The sequence below is a fragment of the Crinia signifera genome, chromosome 2 (assembly GCF_055691185.1).
Source record: "Crinia signifera chromosome 2, ASM5569118v1, whole genome shotgun sequence".
Classification (NCBI taxonomy): domain Eukaryota; kingdom Metazoa; phylum Chordata; class Amphibia; order Anura; family Myobatrachidae; genus Crinia; species Crinia signifera.
In genome coordinates this window covers 47,563,195-47,586,020 of record NC_139218.1, presented here as the reverse complement: position 1 = coordinate 47,586,020, position 22,826 = coordinate 47,563,195, and the positions used below count along the sequence as shown (strand labels likewise).

General features: G+C 46.9%; 2 protein-coding genes across 5 annotated transcripts in view; one reads left to right on the top strand and one right to left on the bottom strand.

Annotated features, from left to right (window-relative positions):
• FILIP1L (filamin A interacting protein 1 like) overlaps window positions 1–20,153 on the bottom strand; it is a 249,078-nt gene extending 228,925 nt beyond the window's left edge. The window contains exon 1 of the mRNA XM_083171978.1: window positions 19,746–20,153. The gene's annotated coding sequence lies outside the window, so the exon portion shown is untranslated. The remainder of the gene's footprint in view (window positions 1–19,745) is intronic.
• The window catches only part of CMSS1 (cms1 ribosomal small subunit homolog), a 313,649-nt gene that overhangs the window by 254,293 nt on the left and 36,530 nt on the right, over window positions 1–22,826 (top strand). The gene's annotated exons all lie outside the window — the stretch shown is intronic.

Sequence of the window (22,826 nt, the reverse complement as noted above, 5' to 3'; positions counted from 1 at the left end):
CCTACATTGTTATATGTGTACATGTACCGCAGACACCGCATCTCTCCTACATTGTTATACGTGTACATGTACCGCAGACACCGCATCTCTCCTACATTGTTATACGTGTACATGTACCGCAGACACCGCATCCCTCCTACATTGTTATATGTGTACATGTACCGCAGACACCGCATCCCTCCTACATTGTTATATATGTACATGTACCGCAGACACCGCATCCCTCCTACATTGTTATATGTGTACATGTAATGCAGACACCGCATCCCTCCTAAATTGTTATATGTGTACATATAATGCAGACACCGCATCCCTCCTACATTGTTATATGTGTACATGTACCACAAACACCGCATCTCTCCTACATTGTTATATGTGTACATGTACCGCAGACACCGCATCCCTCCTACATTGTTATATGTGTACATGTAATGCAGACACCGCATCTCTCCTACATTTTTATATGTGTACATGTAATGCAGACACCGCATCCCTCCTACATTGTTATATGTGTACATGTACCGCAGACACCGCATCCCTCCTACATTGTTATATGTGTACATGTACCGCAGACACCGCATCCCTCCTACATTGTTATATGTGTACATGTAATGCAGACACCGCATCCCTCCTACATTGTTATATGTGTACATGTAATGCAGACACTGCATCCCTCCTACATTGTTATATGTGTACATGTAATGCAGACACCGCATCCCTCCTACATTGTTATATGTGTACATGTAATGCAGACATCGCATCTCTCCTACATTGTTAAACGTGTACATGTACCGCAGACACCGCATCTCTCCTACATTGTTATACGTGTACATGTACCGCAGACACCGCATCTCTCCTACATTGTTATATGTGTACATGTAATGCAGACACCGCATCCCTCCTACATTGTTATATGTGTACATGTACCGCAGACACCGCATCCCTCCTACATTGTTATATGTGTACATGTAATGCAGACACCGCATCCCTCCTACATTGTTATATGTGTACATGTAATGCAGACACCGCATCCCTCCTACATTGTTATATGTGTACATGTAATGCAGACACCGCATCCCTCCTACATTGTTATATGTGTACATGTACCACAAACACCGCATCTCTCCTACATTGTTATATGTGTACATGTAATGCAGACACTGCATCCCTCCTACATTGTTATATGTGTACATGTACCACAAACACCGCATCTCTCTTACATTGTTATATGTGTACATGTAAGGCAGACATCGCATCTCTCCTACATTGTTATATGTTTACATGTAATGCAGACATCGCATCTCTCCTACATTGTTATACGTGTACATGTACCGCAGACACCGCATCTCTCCTACATTGTTATATGTGTACATGTACCGCAGACACCGCATCTCTCCTACATTGTTATATATGTACATTTACCGCAGACACCACATCTCTCCTACATTGTTATATGTGTACATGTACCGCAGACACCGCATCTCTCCTACATTGTTATACGTGTACATGTACCGCAGACACTGCATCTCTCCTACATTGTTATATGTGTACATGTACCGCAGACACCGCATCCCTCCTACATTGTTATATGTGTACATGTAATGCAGACACCGCATCCCTCCTACATTGTTATATGTGTACATGTAATGCAGACACCGCATCCCTCCTACATTTTTATATGTGTACATGTACCACAAACACCGCATCTCTCCTACATTGTTATATGTGTACATGTAATGCAGACACCGCATCCCTCCTACATTGTTATATGTGTACATGTACCACAAACACCGCATCTCTCTTACATTGTTATATGTGTACATGTAATGCAGACGTCGTATCTCTCCTACATTGTTATATGTTTACATGTAATGCAGACATCGCATCTCTCCTACATTGTAATACGTGTACATGTACCGCAGACACCGCATCTCTCCTACATTGTTATATGTGTACATGTACCGCAGACACGGCATCTCTCCTACATTGTTATATATGTACATTTACCGCAGACACCACATCTCTCCTACATTGTTATATGTGTACATGTAATGCAGACACCGCATCCCTCCTACATTGTTATATGTGTACATGTACCGCATACACCACATCTCTCCTACATTGTTATATGTGTACATGTACCGCAGACACAGCATCTCTCCTACATGGTTATATGTGTACATGTAATGCAGACACCGCATCTCTCCTACATTGTTATATGTGTACATGTAATACATACACTGCATCTCTCCTACATTGTTATATGTGTATATTTACCGCAGACACCGCATCTCTCCTACATTGTTTTACGTGTACATGTAATGCAGACACCGCATCTCTCCTACATTGTTATATGTGTACATGTAATGCAGACACCGCATCTCTCCTACATTGTTATACGTGTACATGTAATGCAGACACAGCATCTCTCCCACATTGTTATATGTGTACATGTAATGCAGACACCGCATCCCTCCTACATTGTTATACGTGTACATGTAATGCAGACACCGCATCTCTCCTGCATTGTTATATGAGGAGGGCACCTCCTCTTCGGGGGGGGGGGGGGGGGTGTGGTGTGTATCGGAGGCCGCCGGTGCCACTCACCTCTCACCTAGTGGTGGCGCCGGCCCTGGTACTACTGTTCTTTCCTGGGGCAAAGCAGTCACACACATTACTGTTCTCTCCTGGGGCACACCAGTCACATATACTGTACTACTGTTCTCTCCTGGAGCACGCCAGTCACATATACTGTACTACTGTTCTCTCCTGGTGCACACCAGTCACATATACTGTACTACTGTTCTCTCCTGGTGCACACCAGTCACATATACTGTACTAACGTTGTGTCCTTGGGCACACCTGTTACATATACTGTACTACCGTTCTCTCCTGGGGCACACCTGTTACATACACTGTACTACCGTTCTCTCCTGGGGCACGCCAGTCACATATACTGTACTACTGTTCTCTCCTGGGGCACGCCAGTCACATATACTGTACTACCGTTCTCTCCTGGTGCACGCCAGTCACATTTACTGTACTACCTTTCTCTCCTGGGGCACACCAGTCACATTTACTGTACTACTGTTCTCTCCTGGGGCACACCAGTCACATATACTGTACTACTGTTTTCTCCTGGGGCACACCAGTCACATATACTGTACTACTGTTCTCTCCTGGGGCACACCAGTCACATATACTGTACTACTGTTCTCTCCTGGGGCACACCAGTCACATAAACTGTACTACTGTTCTCTCCTGGGGCACACCAGTCACATATACTGTACTACCGTTCTCTCCTGGGGCACGCCAGTCACATACACTGTACTACCGTTCTCTCCTGGGGCATGCCAGTCACATATACTGTACTACTGTTTTCTCGGCACACAAGTTACACACATTACCGTTCTCTCCTGGGGCACGCCAGTCACATACACTGTACTACCGTTCTCTCCTGGGGCATGCCAGTCACATATACTGTACTACTGTTCTCTCCTGGGGCACGCCAGTCACATATACTGTACTACTGTTCTCTCCTGGGGCACGCCAGTCACATACACTGTACTACCGTTCTCTCCTGGGGCACGCCCCTCACATACACTGTACTACTGGTCTCTCCTGGGGCACACCAGTCACATATACTGTACTACTGTTCTCTCCTGGGGCACGCCAGTCACATACACTGTACTACCGTTCTCTCCTGGGGCACGCCAGTCACATATACTGTACTACCGTTCTCTCCTGGGGCACGCCAGTCACATATACTGTACTACTGTTTTCTCGGCACACAAGTTACACACATTACCGTTCTCTCCTGGGGCACGCCAGTCACATACACTGTACTACCGTTCTCTCCTGGGGCACGCCAGTCACATATACTGTACTAACGTTCTCTCCTGGGTCACGCCCCTCACATATACTGTACTACCGTTCTCACCTGGGGCACGCCAGTCACATATACTATACTACCGTTCTCTCCTGGGGCACGCCAGTCACATATACTGTACTACTGTTCTCTCCTGGGGCCGCCAGTCACATATACTGTACTACCGTTCTCTCCTGGGGCACACCCCTCACATATACTGTACTACCGTTCTCTCCTGGGGCACGCCCCTCACATATACTGTACTACCGTTCTCTCCTGGGGCACGCCAGTCACATATACTGTACTACCGTTCTCTCCTGGGGCACGCCCCTCACATATACTGTACTACTGTTCTCTCCTGGGGCACGCCAGTCACATATACTGTACTACCGTTCTCACCTGGGGCACGCCAGTCACATATACTGTACTACCGTTCTCTCCTGGGGCACGCCCCTCACATATACTGTACTACCGTTCTCTCCTGGGGCACACCAGTCACATATACTGTACTACCGTTCTCTCCTGGGGCACGCCCCTCACATATACTGTACTACCTTTCTCTCCTGGGGCACACCAGTCACATATACTGTACTACCGTTCTCTCCTGGGACACGCCCCTCACATATACTGTACTACTGTTCTCTCCTGGGGCACGGCAGTCACATATACTGTACTACCGTTCTCACCTGGGGCACGCCAGTCACATATACTGTACTACTGTTCTCTCCTGGGTCACGCCCCTCACATATACTGTACTACTGTTCTCTCCTGGGGCCCGCCAGTCACATATACTGTACTACCGTTCTCTCCTGGGGCACGCCCCTCACATATACTGTACTACCATTCTCACCTGGGGCACGCCAGTCACATATACTGTACTACTGTTCTCTCCTGGGGCACGCCCCTCACATATACTGTACTGCTGTTCTCTCCTGGGGCACGCCAGTCACATATACTGTACTACCGTTCTCACCTGGGGCACGCCAGTCACATATACTGTACTACCGTTCTCTCCTGGGGCACGCACCTCACATATACTGTACTACCGTTCTCTCCTGGGGCACGCCCCTCACATATACTGTACTACCGTTCTCTCCTGGGGCACACCAGTCACATATACTGTACTACCGTTCTCTCCTGGGGCACGCCCCTCACATATACTGTACTACTGTTCTCTCCTGGGGCACGGCAGTCACATATACTGTACTACCGTTCTCACCTGGGGCACGCCAGTCACATATACTGTACTACTGTTCTCTCCTGGGGCCCGCCAGTCACATATACTGTACTACCGTTCTCTCCTGGGGCACGCCCCTCACATATACTGTACTACCGTTCTCACCTGGGGCACGCCAGTCACATATACTGTACTACTGTTCTCTCCTGGGGCACGCCCCTCACATATACTGTACTACCGTTCTCTCCTGGGGCACGCCAGTCACATATACTGTACTACTGTTCTCTCCTGGGGCACGCCCCTCACATATACTGTACTACCGTTCTCACCTGGAGCACGCCAGTCACATATACTGTACTACCGTTCTCTCCTGGGGCACGCCAGTCACATATACTGTACTACTGTTCTCTCCTGGGGCACGCCCCTCACATATACTGTACTACCGTTCTCTCCTGGGGCACGCCAGTCACATATACTGTACTACCGTTCTCTCCTGGGGCACGCCAGTCACATATACTGTACTACCGTTCTCTCCTGGGGCACGCCAGTCACATATACTGTACTACTGTTCTCTCCTGGGGCACGCCCCTCACATATACTGTACTACCATTCTCACCTGGGGCACGCCAGTCACATATACTGTACTACCGTTCTCTCCTGGGGCACACCAGTCACATATACTGTACTACTGTTCTCTCCTGGGGCACGCCCCTCACATATACTGTACTACTGTTCTCTCCTGGGGCACGCCAGTCACATATACTGTACTACTGTGCTCTCCTGGGGCACGCCAGTCACATATACTGTACTACCGTTCTCTCCTGGTGCACGCCAGTCACATTTACTGTACTACCTTTCTCTCCTGGGGCACACCAGTCACATTTACAGTACTACTGTTCTCTCTTGGGGCACACCAGTCACATATACTGTACTACTGTTCTCTCCTGGGGCACACCAGTCACATATACTGTACTACTGTTTTCTCCTGGGGCACACCAGTCACATATACTGTACTACTGTTCTCTCCTGGGGCACACCAGTCACATATACTGTACTACTGTTCTCTCCTGGGGCACACCAGTCACATAAACTGTACTACTGTTCTCTCCTGGGGCACACCAGTCACATATACTGTACTACCGTTCTCTCCTGGGGCACGCCAGTCACATACACTGTACTACCGTTCTCTCCTGGGGCACGCCAGTCACATATACTGTACTACTGTTCTCTCCTGGGGCACGCCAGTCACATATACTGTACTACTGTTCTCTCCTGGGGCACACCAGTCACATATACTGTACTACCGTTCTCTCCTGGGGCACGCCCCTCACATATACTGTACTACCGTTCTCTCCTGGGGCACACCAGTCACATATACTGTACTACCGTTCTCTCCTGGGACACTCCCCTCACATATACTGTACTACTGTTCTCTCCTGGGGCACGGCAGTCACATATACTGTACTACCGTTCTCACCTGGGGCACGCCAGTCACATATACTGTACTACTGTTCTCTCCTGGGGCACGCCCCTCACATATACTGTACTACTGTTCTCTCCTGGGGCCCGCCAGTCACATATACTGTACTACCGTTCTCTCCTGGGGCACGTCCCTCACATATACTGTACTACCGTTCTCACCTGGGGCACGCCAGTCACATATACTGTACTACTGTTCTCTCCTGGGGCACGCCCCTCACATATACTGTACTACTGTTCTCTCCTGGGGCACGCCAGTCACATATACTGTACTACCGTTCTCACCTGGGGCACGCCAGTCACATATACTGTACTACCGTTCTCTCCTGGGGCACGCCCCTCACATATACTGTACTACCGTTCTCTCCTGGGGCACGCCCCTCACATATACTGTACTAACGTTCTCTCCTGGGGCACACCAGTCACATATACTGTACTACCGTTCTCTCCTGGGGCACGCCCCTCACATATACTGTACTACTGTTCTCTCCTGGGGCACGGCAGTCACATATACTGTACTACCGTTCTCACCTGGGGCACGCCAGTCACATATACTGTACTACTGTTCTCTCCTGGGGCACGCCCCTCACATATACTGTACTACTGTTCTCTCCTGGGGCCCGCCAGTCACATATACTGTACTACCGTTCTCTCCTGGGGCACGCCCCTCACATATACTGTACTACCGTTCTCACCTGGGGCACGCCAGTCACATATACTGTACTACTGTTCTCTCCTGGGGCACGCCCCTCACATATACTGTACTACCGTTCTCTCCTGGGGCACGCCAGTCACATATACTGTACTACCGTTCTCTCCTGGGGCACGCCAGTCACATATACTGTACTACCGTTCTCTCCTGGGGCACGCCCCTCACATATACTGTACTACCGTTCTCTCCTGGGGCACGCCAGTCACATATACTGTACTACCGTTCTCTCCTGGGGCACGCCAGTCACATATACTGTACTACCGTTTTCTCCTGGGGCACGCCAGTCACATATACTGTACTACTGTTCTCTCCTGGGGCACGCCCCTCACATATACTGTACTACCGTTCTCACCTGGGGCACGCCAGTCACATATACTGTACTACCGTTCTCTCCTGGGGCACACCAGTCACATATACTGTACTACTGTTCTCTCCTGGGGCACGCCCCTCACATATACTGTACTACTGTTCTCTCCTGGGGCACGCCAGTCACATATACTGTACTACCGTTCTCTCCTGGGGCACACCCGTCACATATACTGTACTACCGTTCTCTCCTGGGGCACGCCAGTCACATATACTGTACTACTGTTCTCTCCTGGGGCACGCCCCTCACATACACTGTACTACTGTTCTCTCCTGGGGCCCGCCAGTCACATATACTGTACTACTGTTCTCTCCTGGGGCCCGCCAGTCACATATACTGTACTACTGTTTTCTCGGCACACAAGTTACACACATTACTGTTCTCTGGGGGCAGGTTCAGACCTGCTTGTTCAGGTATGATTTTGGCCCTGTCTCTGATGGTCGGGGATGTCCACGCATAGCCACAATGCGCATGTGGAAACCCCTGCAATTAACCCATTGAGACCCATGAGATTTACACTCGCCAAGGCAGCCAGCGGGCATTTTATGGGGTGCACCCATAGAAACACTGGGCGGGCCCCAGAGAACGCAGGTGTTCCCCTGCCTGGTCAGGGAGGGCGGATGATGTCACATGACGTCAGCGCCGGCCCTTAATTCGGTGAAAACTGTGCAGCAGAGAAGTGAGTCCTGGGCTACTTTTCTTCTGCAAACAGAAGTCATACGATGGTGAGCATGTGATGCGGTGTGTGAGCGGATGTGTAAGCGAGGGGATCTGAGGTGGGGTGGGGTGCATTCGGCAGGGTGTCGTTAACCTACTCGCTGTGGCGGGCTACATCTGTGTATATTGCTTTGTCTGTTTTACACCTCGATGGTCTCTTTCTCTCTTCCTCCTACCATCTTTCTCCAGATGCAGCAGGGGATCAAATAGACTAGCGGGAGGCATCTATTTACACAAGGCGCCTCCTGGTGGCGGTTTGTTCTTTTGTGTGTATGTGGTTGCATTGTTTTTTTGTTTAGGTTTGATTTGGGAGGTGTTATTGTGAACCATAGTTCATTTTATTATTGCTGCTCCCCTGACACCTACATGAATGGACGGGATACGGTCATTAGGTCACCAGCTAGTTGTTAGACAGTCATCAGGTCGACACCATTAGGTCGACATGTGTCTAGGTCGACAGGGTCATTAGGTCGACAGTCAAAAGGTCGTCATGGGGGTTTTCACTGTTTTTTGGGGGGGGTTTTTGAGCCGACATGTGTTGACAGGTGGTATTTCATGCCCTACCATCCATTGGGGTGCGGTGGCAGAATAAAATAGTGTCCAGAGCCCGAAGCGTGGCAAGCGCAGCGCACTTTAACCTGTGTCAATGTCGACTGTGTCGACATTCGGCTAAAAACAAGTGAAAAACCCCATGTCAACCTTTTGACTGTCAGCCTAACCCATGTCAACCCAATGACCCTGTCGACCTTCCTGCATGTCGACCTAAACGTGTCGACCTAATGTCTAACAACCTGCTGGTGACCAACTGATCCACACCCGAATGGACGTAACTGAAGGGAACGCAGATCTGCAAAACTGGCAACAATTAGAGTCTTTAGTAAATTCCCCTCTAATTCATTAATGTCTTCTGATTAATGCCTTCTGCAAAACTGGCAACTATAAGAGTCTTTAGTAAATCCCCCATTTAATTCATTAATGCCTTCTGATTAATGATTAAAATAAATAAATGATTTACTGTTTCCACTGTGCATTCAAGTACATTGGACATATCACAGCTTTAATCGTCTGCATTAAGAGATCAGATGATTACATGGTAAGTTAATTGGGATTTGGCTGGATAATAAGCAGAGAGACAAACTAATGGACAGTTTAGAGATAAACCTCACATTCAGGGTAGTTTTGAGAGAAGATGAGGCCGCTGTGCAGCTAGGGGGATCAGGCTGTGATGCACATGTACAGAAATCAGGTTTTTTACTACTGCGCATGCACGAAACACCGCGAAAATAGCAACTGACTCATTTTATGAGTGATTTCTACAGTTTTACTTCCATCGGTACTGAGGGATAAGTATTTAAGAAATGGGGGCAGCATGTGGGCCTTGCTTGACTTGGGTGCCCGTATGTACACATTATAAATTTGCCAATGTGCACGTTACTAGGCAAGTCATTCTCTGAAATCCATATTACTAGTAGTGTCTATTGTGTTTAATTAACTATCTTTGGGTAGTCAGAATTTAAAGGCGCATACACAGTGGGCGAGTTTGAGCTGAAAGTTTTGAGGACGGCTTGGCATAGCGCTGCGCTATGCCAAGCCGTCCTTTCCCCACTGACGGCGCCGGGCAGGGGGCTTTCCCCCCCCAGCGATGATAGTGATCATCTCTTTCCATACACGCTGGGCAGTCGCCCAGTTTGTATGGACCTTAACTGTCAAAATTCAGGCTGTAGATATGTTCATGTTGAAATTCATAATCTCAACAGACTACAGATACATGCAGATGGCGCTAGGCGGCAGTTGGAGACAGGACTCCTGACATCACTATCACATGACACACAAGGGGAGTTGGGAGCAAGGTCCAAACATGGGAACACAAATGTACCCTTGTGGGCTTTCCACACTTAAGACATTCATAACATGTTGACATAATGGTTTTTGACCTCTGAATGGCGACATTTTATACTACAGCTGTATGTTAGGTGTGTACGGTTAGTAGCCAGGCAGATTTCTCTGTGACATATATACGAGTTTTTTTTTTATAGGGTTTTCCAGAATTCAGATTACTTGTATTTTAATAGTTTCTCCTGAATTTCAACTATGAAAAGATGCATGGCCTGCCCTCTGATATACTATTGGCAATGCTGTCTCATTGTCCTATTGAGAATAGAAAGTTATACAGATCCTGTCACCATTATACTCCATGTAGCACCCAAAAGAAGGAAAGGGAGGATTCTATGGACCAAACAAAATACTATATACTGAATGAACGAGTGACGAGGTCAGACAGTTGCATTTACAGCAATATAGTGTTCATTCTAGCACCCGCTATATTTGAAAACCCATGCAGTTCCTCTTCCCTGCCTGGGGTGTCACTGTCTGCTGTGGTGATTCTAGCACAGGTCTGGTTTGCATATCAGTGATGATATACAGACCACACTGTGCAAGAAGCACTACACCAGACAGCGACACCCCAGGCAGGGAAGAGTAACTACATGGCTTTTCAAATATGGCGGGTCCTAGAATGAACACTACAATATATAATTCTAAAGCCCCGTACACACGGGGGAGATATATTGCTCAGCCATATATTGCTAGCTATATATGGCTGAGCAATATATTGCTCAGTTTCTCCTTTTCATCAGCGACCAGAGATGGTCGCTGATAAAAGGGAACCTCTGCTGGCGGTTCTCCTGCGACCAGCGATTAGAATGGGGCTGAAAACGGGAGCGCGCACCCGGCGATTTATCGCCAGGGCACACTCCCCATCACTGGCAATATGGTCGCCTGTGAACATATCTCCAGCGATTATCGCCCCCGTGTGTACACCGCATAACACAATTTACTTCAGGTCATCTGCACAGTAACGGTGCCATTCCGTGGGCTGTATCAGTCGTCAAAAAAGCTTTTCCATTCAGTAGCTGCCAGTAAATACAGCACATGCAAAATGTGTTCGGAACGAGGCGGGGACCCGGGGGGAGTTCCGTCACCATGGGGCATGCGAGCCGCTCGTGTGCGCACGTGCCCCCTGGCGGAGCAGCCTCTGCCTTAATGCAGGCACTACATCTGTAACTAATTTGATGCCCTAGGCAAGATTTTTGTTGGCTCCCTTTAGCACTGCTGCCCCTGACCCATTGCTCCTTATTCATATTACATTGCTCTTTATTCAGACTGCATCACGCAGTAGTGCCCTTTATACACATTATGCCACACAGTAGTGTACTGTGTACACATAATGACACACAGTAATAGTCACACTTATAAAAATAATGTTGCACAGTAATTCATCTTTTCGCATTATGCCAAACATTAGTAATGCCCTTGTACACATAGTGCCACACAGTAATTCCTCTTACACATTATACCACACATTATAACATTATATACACAGTGTAAGCTCAAATTGGTGGACTTCGCAAAGGCCCATAGGAGGGGGGCTGCTGGGGCTGGGCATGCACAGCAGCACACCTTCTGGGAAGGTAGACATTTTTGTTACTAAATGTCACTGCCTCTGCTCCCTGCAATAGCTCTCCCACTGCTTCTGGCTCAGTTGTATGAGCTGCATGCCCCTGGGCATTCTGTAGGCATTTGCCTAGTTCATGGGGCCTAGGCATAAGAAAACTACGCACTCTAATGGTTAGCCAAATTTCTGTAGTGATCGGCCACACCCATGTGTATAATGGACACACCCCTACACTTATGCCCCTACCACTGCCTTGCCCCAGTTTGGCACTGCCTCCACCTTTACACTGTAAGCTCATTTGAGAATCTTTACTCTCCCCCATACACTAAGATGGTGTATCACATGCCATACCTTGCCTATTGCCCACCTGGGACCTGCAGGGTTTCCCAGGCAGCACAATCGATGTATCGTATGTGATGCCAATGACTTCCACAGGATCCAACAAATCCTTGTAGCAGCCATAGCAATGTCCGTATCCGATATGATTTGTACGGGGCCGCACTTCAGATTGAATTTATATATATAAAAGATGATAATGTTAATAAAGGTTTAAAACCATTTGATTCCTATATGATGATTGTTATGAAGGTTCTTGTTCTCCGCTTCTGCTCCATGTTTGCACCTATGATATAAATACTGAAGAAGAGAATTGCCATGGGCAGACCTCCACTAATATGTTAGGACTGGTTGTGGTATATTAGGTTATGAACCCTGCGGCTCCACTCAGCACCTCTTCTACCAGGAATTCCATTCCCGTGTTGCTTGTGTGACAGCGCTTGCATCAGGCTGACTTTTTGACCATTGCTGTAGTTGAAACTCAGGAACATGCTTCACCCAGGTGGAAAACACATCACAGAGGCTATACATATAGCTGAAGCCTGATAGTCATTCACATCCGTGTACAGAGAACATGCTGTCAGTGTGCTAGATAGATTCAAATATAAAGTCACATGTCTAATAGTACAATCATTGGGAGTAACTGTAAAGCTGTATCTTGTATGTTACTCACTGTCCCTAGCTTGCAGGGGCAGGACTCCATTTCCAAGACACTGACTGTATATAATTCACTATTTTCTACTGTATGTAGTTACCGCTCTTTTCTATTATGTGAGCGCTATGTGTTAACAAATTTGAACATCTGCAGTTATTGATGATTTTCCGCCAATGTTTTGCATTCGACCTATTCAATTAAAATGCAGATGTTTCGACTGGTCGGAAAAATGGATCCGTGAATTACTCGCTGAACTTCATGTTTTTAGTCAAGACTGTGGCCTTTTTTTGACTATTTTCCACCGATGCAGTTTCAGCTTTTTACAAAAGGGAAACTGCATTGATGGAAAAGCCATCCGAAAACTGATGCAATTGAATAGGGACAGTCCATTTTAAAACGGGCTGATAAATACCCCCCTAACGCTGCTCCTCGCCTCTATTGGATGTAGGACACACACATACACCCCAATACCTACACACCTAAGCTTGAGGAGTGCTAGACAACCCCCGGCAAGTCCAGAATAGGGGGCTTGACAGGCAGTTGTGCACTCAAAAAATCCTACATGAGACCACACCCCCTTTAGCAAATGCATGCGCCAAGATAGGGTTTTTAAAATGTTGGGAGGAATTTTATTTCAGTTGGGTTTATTTTCAAAAAATTTAAATTGATGTTTTACTTTAATATTGAGAACCAAAGATCGAAATATTCACTATCAATTTGAAAATACAGGGGCTGATGGGAAAAGATGAACAAAAAACAGTAAACGTTTTAAATGGATCAAACCATGTTGAAATTCATGCGAGCAATGTAGCCTGTGAATGCTGGACAGCTTTAGTTTATCACTACACTATAGATCTGAGAATGGACACATCCCTCCCACATCTAAAGCCCCATACACAATAAAGGGTATTGTGAAAGGGCTTTCTGGGCGATATCTTTCCCAATATCGCCTAGTGTATACTGTATACATTGTTAACAATGTGAGCTTCCGTGCCTCGTTAGCGAGCCGCACTGTCTGCTTGAACATGCAGGTCGGTTTGGCTATATAGCCAACGACTTGCTTGATCGGTGCGCGCCGCTGACATCACTGAACGATTTACCGACATCATTCAGTGTACAGGCTCAATATCGGCAACCTGTGGACGATATTGTTAACTATATGGTCCGCGTCCAGCGTATTTGCATGAGTCTGGCCAATGATGCTAGGATACGTGAATAATGCTGCCTCTGCCGCTGTGACTGCCTCTGACCAGCTATGTTTCCAGGTTATCTCGGTCTGACAGCTCCTGCGATGTACTGTTCTTAGAAAGGCAGCTACAGGAAAGTGCTGTCCTGGACTTTCCTTCAGCTTTATTTAGTGACCTGTACAATCCCGGCCAAGAGCCCTGACATACAGGAACACTGTGATCTAATGCCAGGAGACCAAGGAAACACTTGTGTTTATGGTCACCGGACACTAACAATAACTTCTCAATAATTTCTGCAGGGCTTAGTGCCCTCTATGTTTGTGGGGAAATGTATGGTACTGTGTGACTACAATAATGTGCGTATCCATGTGTGTGACATGTAATTATTATTTACTTGTTCCCTACCCCTTGCGGGCATTGGTAGTTCCGCCTGCAAAATGCGGAGTAGGCACATAAACTCACTCAGCCCAGCTTGTCCCCTCTGCCATCTATGGGGTCGATCCTGTTAACCCCGAATGGGTGCCGCTTTAACACTGAAAACGGCATCTGAATTAACCCTAACTTTCACAGGGCCAAATTCACTGAATATTGCTCGCACCCTTATGGAGGTGCGAGCACTTTTCAGCAGAGGCGGCTCTTACCATTCTGGAGGAAGGGGGCTGCCGCAATGCAGCCCCCCCCCCCCCTCCGATGCTGCTTCCACCGCCTCGTTACCGTCTGACACACTCCCCGGCCACCGGTCCCCTGCACGGGGCCAGCGCATGCGCAGTAACAACATCATACATACTGTGCATGCGCTGGCCCAAGCCTCCATGGCTTTGCAGCAGCCCCCGGAGGCTTCAACAGGTTCCGGGTCTGGTGCATGCGCAGTATGGTCCGCGGTACTGTGCATGCGCAGAACCCGTTATGGGGGCTGCCGCGCATTTGTGCACAGAGAAGCATCCCGGAAGGAGGGAACACCTCCCAATGGGACTGCCTTGAGTGACTGTCAGGTCGAACTTCCAATAGGAAGTCACTACAATCACATTGAAGCCAAATCAGTCGCACAGACTGTATCTGGCTTCAGGCAGAGACAGTGGCCGATTTTACCTGGGGGGGCTGCAGCCCTGCTTTTCAGTGAATTTGTGAAGATTCCTAAACACTGGGTGCATCCGCACCCTTCGGGTGTAATAGGATTGACACCTCTGCCTACTGGATCCTACCATCCTTCTGTATAAACCCATGTCCGTTGGATTAAATGTATGAACACATGCGCACATCAAGGTGTAATGTGGTTCCATAAGGTGTTGTCCTGCAAACTTTAGCATTTCAGAAATGTCCTTCCTAGATTTTTATTTTTTTACTATGTATTATTATAATTATTATAATTTTATTTATAAGGCACCACAAGTGTTTCGCAGCGCCGTACAAAGGAACAACACAGGGAGACAAAATCAATAAGTAATATCTCTGTAATACATTATTGCCAAGTTACGCAAAACATGTTAGCAAGGGTCATTGGGTTGACCCATATTTTTGCCTAAGTGCCTAATGCAATCGCCATGCTTCGGACACGGTGACTCGCTACGCTCGGCACAATATTTTATTCTCCCACCATGCAGTGCAGTGGTTCCCAAACTTTCTTGACCAGGGCGCCCTAGAATATCAGGATTTGTTCAAGGCACTCCTGTTTGTTCAAGTTTCTTAGGAATAAATTAAAAAAATTTAAGGAAATTTTTTTTTAACTGTCACCCTCAGGTTCAGTTATGTTTTTGGGGAACATACTAAGCATAAATCAATTGTTTTTGTCGTGGATCCCCAACCAGAGGCACCCTTACAAACATCCCGAGGCACCCCAGGGTGCCTAGGCACACAGTTTGGGCACCACTGATGTAGTGGATGGTAGGGCATGAAATACCTGTCGGCACATGTGAGAAACACATGTCGACCTTTTAACTGCCAACCTTGCCATCATCGACTTAATGCCCGTGTCCACATTCCAACCCTGTCGATCTATTTCATATGCCTACCCAAGTCATGTCGACCTTCAGTGTCAACCCAATGCATGTCGGCTTAAACAGGCTTGACCTGTTGACCGTATCCCATTAGAAATGCATACAAATAAAAATCTAAGTGTGTCTGCCGAACTGTCCTACACAACTGTGTGTGCTAATAAATAGTATTAGATAACATCAGACCTTGTTACCCTTTTGAAGCGTTTATATTCCCCGTCATTTCCAAGTATTACTTTACAGTCAGCTGTGACCATTGGTATTAGTGGCTTTATGAAAGGTAATACTACAATAGCAATGCTTTAGTGCACAGGGCCAACTGCTCAGCTTAGTTGGTGCGGAACATCTCATGTATTTTATTACAAAACTTTCCTTTCATTGTGTAACATAGGGCTGGGTACACATCAGAACAAGGTGTTTCCAGCCAATCCGATGGGCAACATATCCTGCTGGCTGTTTGTACATACAGACCAACCAGAAGATTTGGTACACCACTGGTTCTCAACATCAGTTCACAGGACCCCACAAAGTTCATCTGTGGATTTTTAAACTGATTTTTTGTGGACTGCGGGGAGTCTCCTAGGACCGAGTTTGAGAACCACTGTCGTAAATGATCCATGTGAGTGAAATTGTGGGTACACCAGAGACGTACTGTCAGGTGAAGCAGGGCCTTTCCTCTCATACTCCTGTATAAGAGTCATGACTGTATAAAGTGTACGATAAATACTAAGAATATATTACAAATATCATCTTTCACCGACCATCAAATGATTTTTACAGCACTTGCAGATGTAAGACACCTCTCTGGGGAAGCGGGCGGGCACCTGACATCTGCTCACTTCAGCTGCCCACCCCCCCGCACCCGTGTCATCGGCCCATTTACATGGGAACGCCCATGAAACACCAGGCATTCCCATGGGCACAGCTAGTCACTGCCACCCCCGGCAGAACTGCTAGGTGCGAACAGAACGGCAAACAAACAGTTCGCCGTGCCCGTTCACATCAAGCGGCTGCACATGCGCAAAAACCTTTATGCACATGCGTAGTTGCTCAACCTCGTTCCCCTGCGCAAAAACGCAGGGGAGCATATCAACTAGGATAACCCCCTAGATGGAGCGACATCAGCAGCAATGGAACCCAGTAGGGAGCCGGCAGCAGCAAATGCATGCACACTTAATAATTGGTTTGATTTTCTGTTTCAATTGACTTGTCCTGCTGAGAGCGCTCAGCACACAGCGCTACACAGCAATGTGCCGCTGAGTGATCTGTCACGGCCAGTGTTCTCTGTGACACTGATGATTATAGATTTATCAAGCTTGCTGGATATTAATCACTGTGGCGATAGCGACTCGCGGGGATGTGCATCGTTATCGCTATGCCCCCACAAAATGGCGGGGGATCGCTACGTGTGTAGGTAGGCCCCATTACAGACAATGGTATCTAATCAGTGTGAGAGACCGTACTAAGGTATGATGCAACATATCAAGTAATGCTGCAGTAATCTGTGGGTCAGGCACACGTGACATTCTTATTCCATCTTTATTATCATAACTGCATACCTCCCAACTTTGGCTGAGCCGGAGGTGGGACGCAGTTGCTGGAAATTTTGGGGGCGTGACCTAACTTCGGGGGCATGGCCTATACGCGCGTCTCTCTCTCTCTCATTTTGATGCTATGGGGGCATGACCCAGAGGCTCTGTAAGCCTCAAGCCATGCCCCCAGCCCCCTGGCTGCGGGAATAGACGCTGTGCGCATGCGCACAGCGTTTATTCCCCGCTGCTTAGCAGCCGACAGGGGGGACTCCCAACAGCCCCTCCTCACCGCGGGACACTGCCGGCCGCGGGAGGGACAGCGGGACAGGCCCTAATAATCAGGACTGTCCTGCTGAAATCGGGACTGTTGGGAGGTATGTAACTGTACTTATATTATTCTCCCTATACTATATTTATACCTCTCAAGTGGCGGTTTCTATCTCTTTTGATCTTATTTCTAGAATTGCCCACAGATACTTGGCTATAAAATTTGCAATTCTTGGTGATGTCTGCAAAGTACCACCTGTTTCCCCTAGGCACTAACATTGCAATGAATGTCAACACAGAGTGCATGACATCCTAGCATCATGTACAGAAGGTAAGAGTTCAGGGCATCACGTGACAGTCTTATGGTATCAAAGAGCAAAACAAAACACGCTTACAAGGCGTGAGGGAGCTGCACAGGTTTTCAGCTGCTGAGAGGTATTGTGTCTGATAATGGCTCACCTATAAAGCTCTCCGTAATGCCATACCACACTTCCCTTATCTCTTCTATTGACTCCTGCAAACCTTCCTACCAGTGCTCTCTGCTGTTTACCGTCTTAATACCACTTCCACCTATTGCACTGCTCTCATCGCTTCTCTTGTGCTGCACCTGTGCTCCAGGATGCACTTTCTCCACCAATCATCTGCCAGACCCATTCAGACGCCATAACTAGCCACCAAGCACTTGACACGAGGTCGATTTGTCATCCCTACATGAGTTTTCTAACATATACAGCCAGCACCTATGCCTCACAGGATTCACTTCCCACTTCATTGTCACTGAATGTGTTGATCAAGGTGACGTGCGAAGATTGTTCATCCTGTTTGTCAGTGCCAAGAATATCTTGGCGCCATAGAGATCAAGACTGCAAATTGCAGAAGCGTAAATTGAATTCTGACCAGGATTATGCTGTGCTAACATTTCTCTATGGCAGCGGACGACCTAGCTGGTGACCTGTGTGACCTGCACTGTAAAGCCAGATGCCTATTTTTATCAATGACCTTAAATCTTTAAAATGCTGCAAAAGGTTTATACACAGCCCAGGTGCTAATGTATAAAGTGTAACTGGATAATTCATGCCTTCACAGATCTGCTGCAGTACACACGTCCGTACATGTGCTGTGCATGATAGAGCAGCATATTAGGACCATGCTACTTGTAACCTTCTCGGTGTAAATCATTGTATGGGAACATATGTCACCCATCTTCCACCCCGTACTGTACATAGGGGTTTCGTGTAACCTACAGTACATGCGGGAAGAGTAAATCAATGCATCTTACATCTGTGCAGCTCATCTCACCTTTCCTGCTTCAGGCTCTGCAGTACATATAACATTTCACATGGTATATTTTATTCTCCCCCCTCACTTTTTTTATTATTGTTCTGTTTGTTTTTTTTCTACTCTGTTATGCATTTTATATCGATGTCAAAGACTTCTGCAAAATGTGTCTCTCAAATATCGAGCTTGATACATTTCAAAAAAGATTTACAAGCAGCACCGGATGGAAGCTATACATAGGCAAGGTTAATGAAGTGCAAAGGCCTAAAAGAAACTCGGCTGGTTCCCAAAGCTTGAGGGTTAAGGAAACACTGGTAAATGCACATCTCACAAGTAGGCCGTGCCAGTCTTGCAGTCTGAGTGCCCGACTTTGCTTAAGCTTTTACATGTGCTGCAGCGTTAAGCAAACTCAGGCTCCCCAGCTGCATACTGGGACTTGTAGTTCCACAGCAGCTGTTGAGACGCAGGTTGCAGAAGTTTGCCTTAGAGCAGTGGTGGTGTCAAACTCCTGGCCCGCCAGCTGTTGTGGAACTAGACATCCCAGCATGCCCTGACACTGATTTTATATACTGTATTGTGCAAACTGTAGCATGGCATGCTGGGACATGTAGTTCCGCAACCGCTGGAGGGACATGAGTTTGACAACACTGCCTTAGAGGAACACAAGAACTTTCGCCAATAGCGTAACACTGCTAAAATAAAAAAATAATAATGAATGGACTTACCTCGCTTAGGAGACACTACTTCACTTCAGTCTTCCTTTCAGATGACCAGAATGACAAATCCATGTAAAGAAGTATCAAAGCCAATTCTTGTAATTATCACCTCTTCTTGCTGCTGTGTATACTGATAATCCTCCTTACCTCTGTCCTCCCCAATATCCTACTATTGGTTCTCCCTGTACAGGGATAGCATTAACGTGTGGCAGACAGTCTGCTGGTGAGCTGCATTGGAAACTCACCAGGGCCCTTAGCTCTTCATTGGACCAGACTCTAAATATAACCCACCCACTTATAGTTCCCTCCGTAGGCAGATGGTCCTGTCAGAAAGCTGACCTGATGCTTTGGCTGCATCCACAGAGACATGTAGCCAGTCAGCGCTGCGCTGTAATGGGATAAAATACAGTTAGCCATCTGTTTCTAAACAACAAACATTTCTGATCAGACTCCAATTGTTCTCCCTGGCATAAGAAAATATTGCAGCTTTGCATCACAGGTTTTAGGCAGAGATATCAGAAGCTCCTCGTATCTGCATTAATATTCAGCGTTACCTGTCTGAGAGGAGAATGAGTCACATGTAAATATAACAGTGCAAATGTGCTTATTTCCTTTATCCTCTAGTATATCAGTCCCGCATCTCTCTTGTGATGGGAGGACGCTTACCATAGGGATTAATGGCCATTAGGAGTAAGGAGAAGATTTACCTGGAATAAAATATGCTATATATAAATGTATTTCATTTTTTTTTCTGGAAGAATGACTCGGATATCTTTAATTTCTTTACCATGGAATGTATGAACATGTAAAGGGTGATGCTGTGTTGTGCTTATGCCGGGAAGCGTAGCGTAAAATGCACAAGAATTGCTCTGCGGCGCTTTGCATAAATCAGACACTTGCCCCTTGAGAGGGGAAACGGTCATTGGGTCGACCACTGGTGGTTGATAGGCCTTAGGTCGACATGGGTAAGTTCGGAAGGTTGATATAAGCTATAGGTCGATAATGGGAAGATCGACAGTCCAAAGGTCAAAAATGTTGTTGTTTTTCGCCGACATGTGCCGACAGGTGGTATTTCATGCCCTACCATCCACTATGGCGTCGTGGGAGAATAAAATAGTGTGCCGAGTGCTGAGAGCCATGTTAGTGGACGCAATACACTTAGATGGTGTCCATGTTCACTGTGTCGACATACGGGACAAACATTGTTTAAAAACATGTTGACCGTTTCACTATCTACTCTTCTATTGTCGACCCGATACTTGTGCGATCTTCCGATCCTGTCGATTTTACCCACAACCTATTTCAGGTGTCGACCTAAGGCCTGTCAATCTAAATGACCCACACCCCTGGAGCGGTGGGATACAGGATAAGGCAGAATAATGTACAGTAGGAAACGTATAAAAAGGACAATGACCGTAATTGTGACTCTGTATCATTGATGGGTCTGAGGGCTGATGATGATGGCTACCAGCACTACCTTAGATTCTGATTGGAGGAGAGCAACAGTTGAATAAATCTTCTAGCTGATAGCTGATACATATTTTGCAGGGATGCAGTCAAAATCCCAACGGTCAAAATCCTGACAAGGTCAATATACCGACATTTTAAATCCCGACAAGGTCAAAATAACCGACATATAGAATGTAGACAGGTGAAAAAGTCAACATGACTTTCGGTCGACAGGTCGCGAGGTCGACATGGGTTTTTTCACTGTTTTTTGACCCGATATGTGCCGACAGGCAATATTTCATGCCCTACCATCCACTAGGGCATGGTGGGAGAATAAAATAGTGTGCCGAGCACAGCGAGGCACCGTGCCCGAAGCATTGCAAGCAATTCGAGGGGCTGCGGTTGACTTCCAACTGTATCCATGTCGACTGTGTCAACATTCGGGTAAAAAAACTGTGAAAAACCCATGTCGATCTCACGATCTGTCGACCGAAAGTCATGTTGACCTTTTCACCTTTCTACATTCTATATGTCGGTATTTTGACCTTGTCTGGATTTTAAATGTCGGTATTTTGACCTTGTCGGGAATTTAAATGTCAGTATTTTGACCATGTCAGGATTTTGACCGTCTGTCAATAGCTGTCGGTATTTTGACCGTCGGGATTTCATACCGAATCCACTTTGCAAGCAAAATAAATGAAGAACGTGTATAAATGTCTGAGGTGTATGCCTGGCGGACCACTGAGGCGTCTGGTACTTACTATAAGCATGGAATTCAGTAACCCATATTACGCCCCTGTGAACATAACCTCAACTGCAGTTATAGCTCCCACCAGCCACCTAATATCTACATCTACTCCAGTCACATAGTTCTCCTTTAAGAGTCAGGGGATAAAAAAATAAATAAAAATAAGTTGTGCAAATCATAACCTTGTATGCAATGATGCAGGTATGCAGAGAGGCAGACCTATCCCAACAAGAGGGGTTATGCTGAGAAACACACATTATCCACATCAGGTTGAGTCCATGCTTGAACTTTGTAGTCCAAAGGGCATGTGCCTTGCGGCCTGATTTGATTCATCATGGCTCTGTCCCTTCTTCTAAATGCTACAGGTCCTGGCTCAGGGTCTCATGCAGACTCAATAAGTGTCCAATGACCAGTGGTTCTGGTGCATGTAGGATGTTACTACACCCCGATCGCAGTACTTTGGACGCAATTATGAATGATTGACATGCTGCAGCCTGCAGGCATTTTGGGGAGCATTAATGAAAACGGATGTGTGTCGTATCCATTTTAAGGGCATACCGAAGCCAATGACCCCTGGCACCTTAAATGTTACTCAGATGTCCGATGGTGCTACTCATTCACAGTGATGCTCAGTCTGGTGCTGCATATTAGGCCACAGGCAGGGGATCACAGAACCAAGCTGAGGGTACACACAACACACAAGACATCTCCTGCGCTGAGGCATTTGCATCTTGTTGCACAGCTGATGCATAGAGTAGTGTCCACCTCTTAATCAGGCCCACAATTTGCAGAATCGTGTATGCAACAGAAATATCTACTGTATGTCATGTTTTATGCTCATACTGTACCTCAAAACTGACCTGATTTTGGTGTGGTGGCCATGATATAAGATA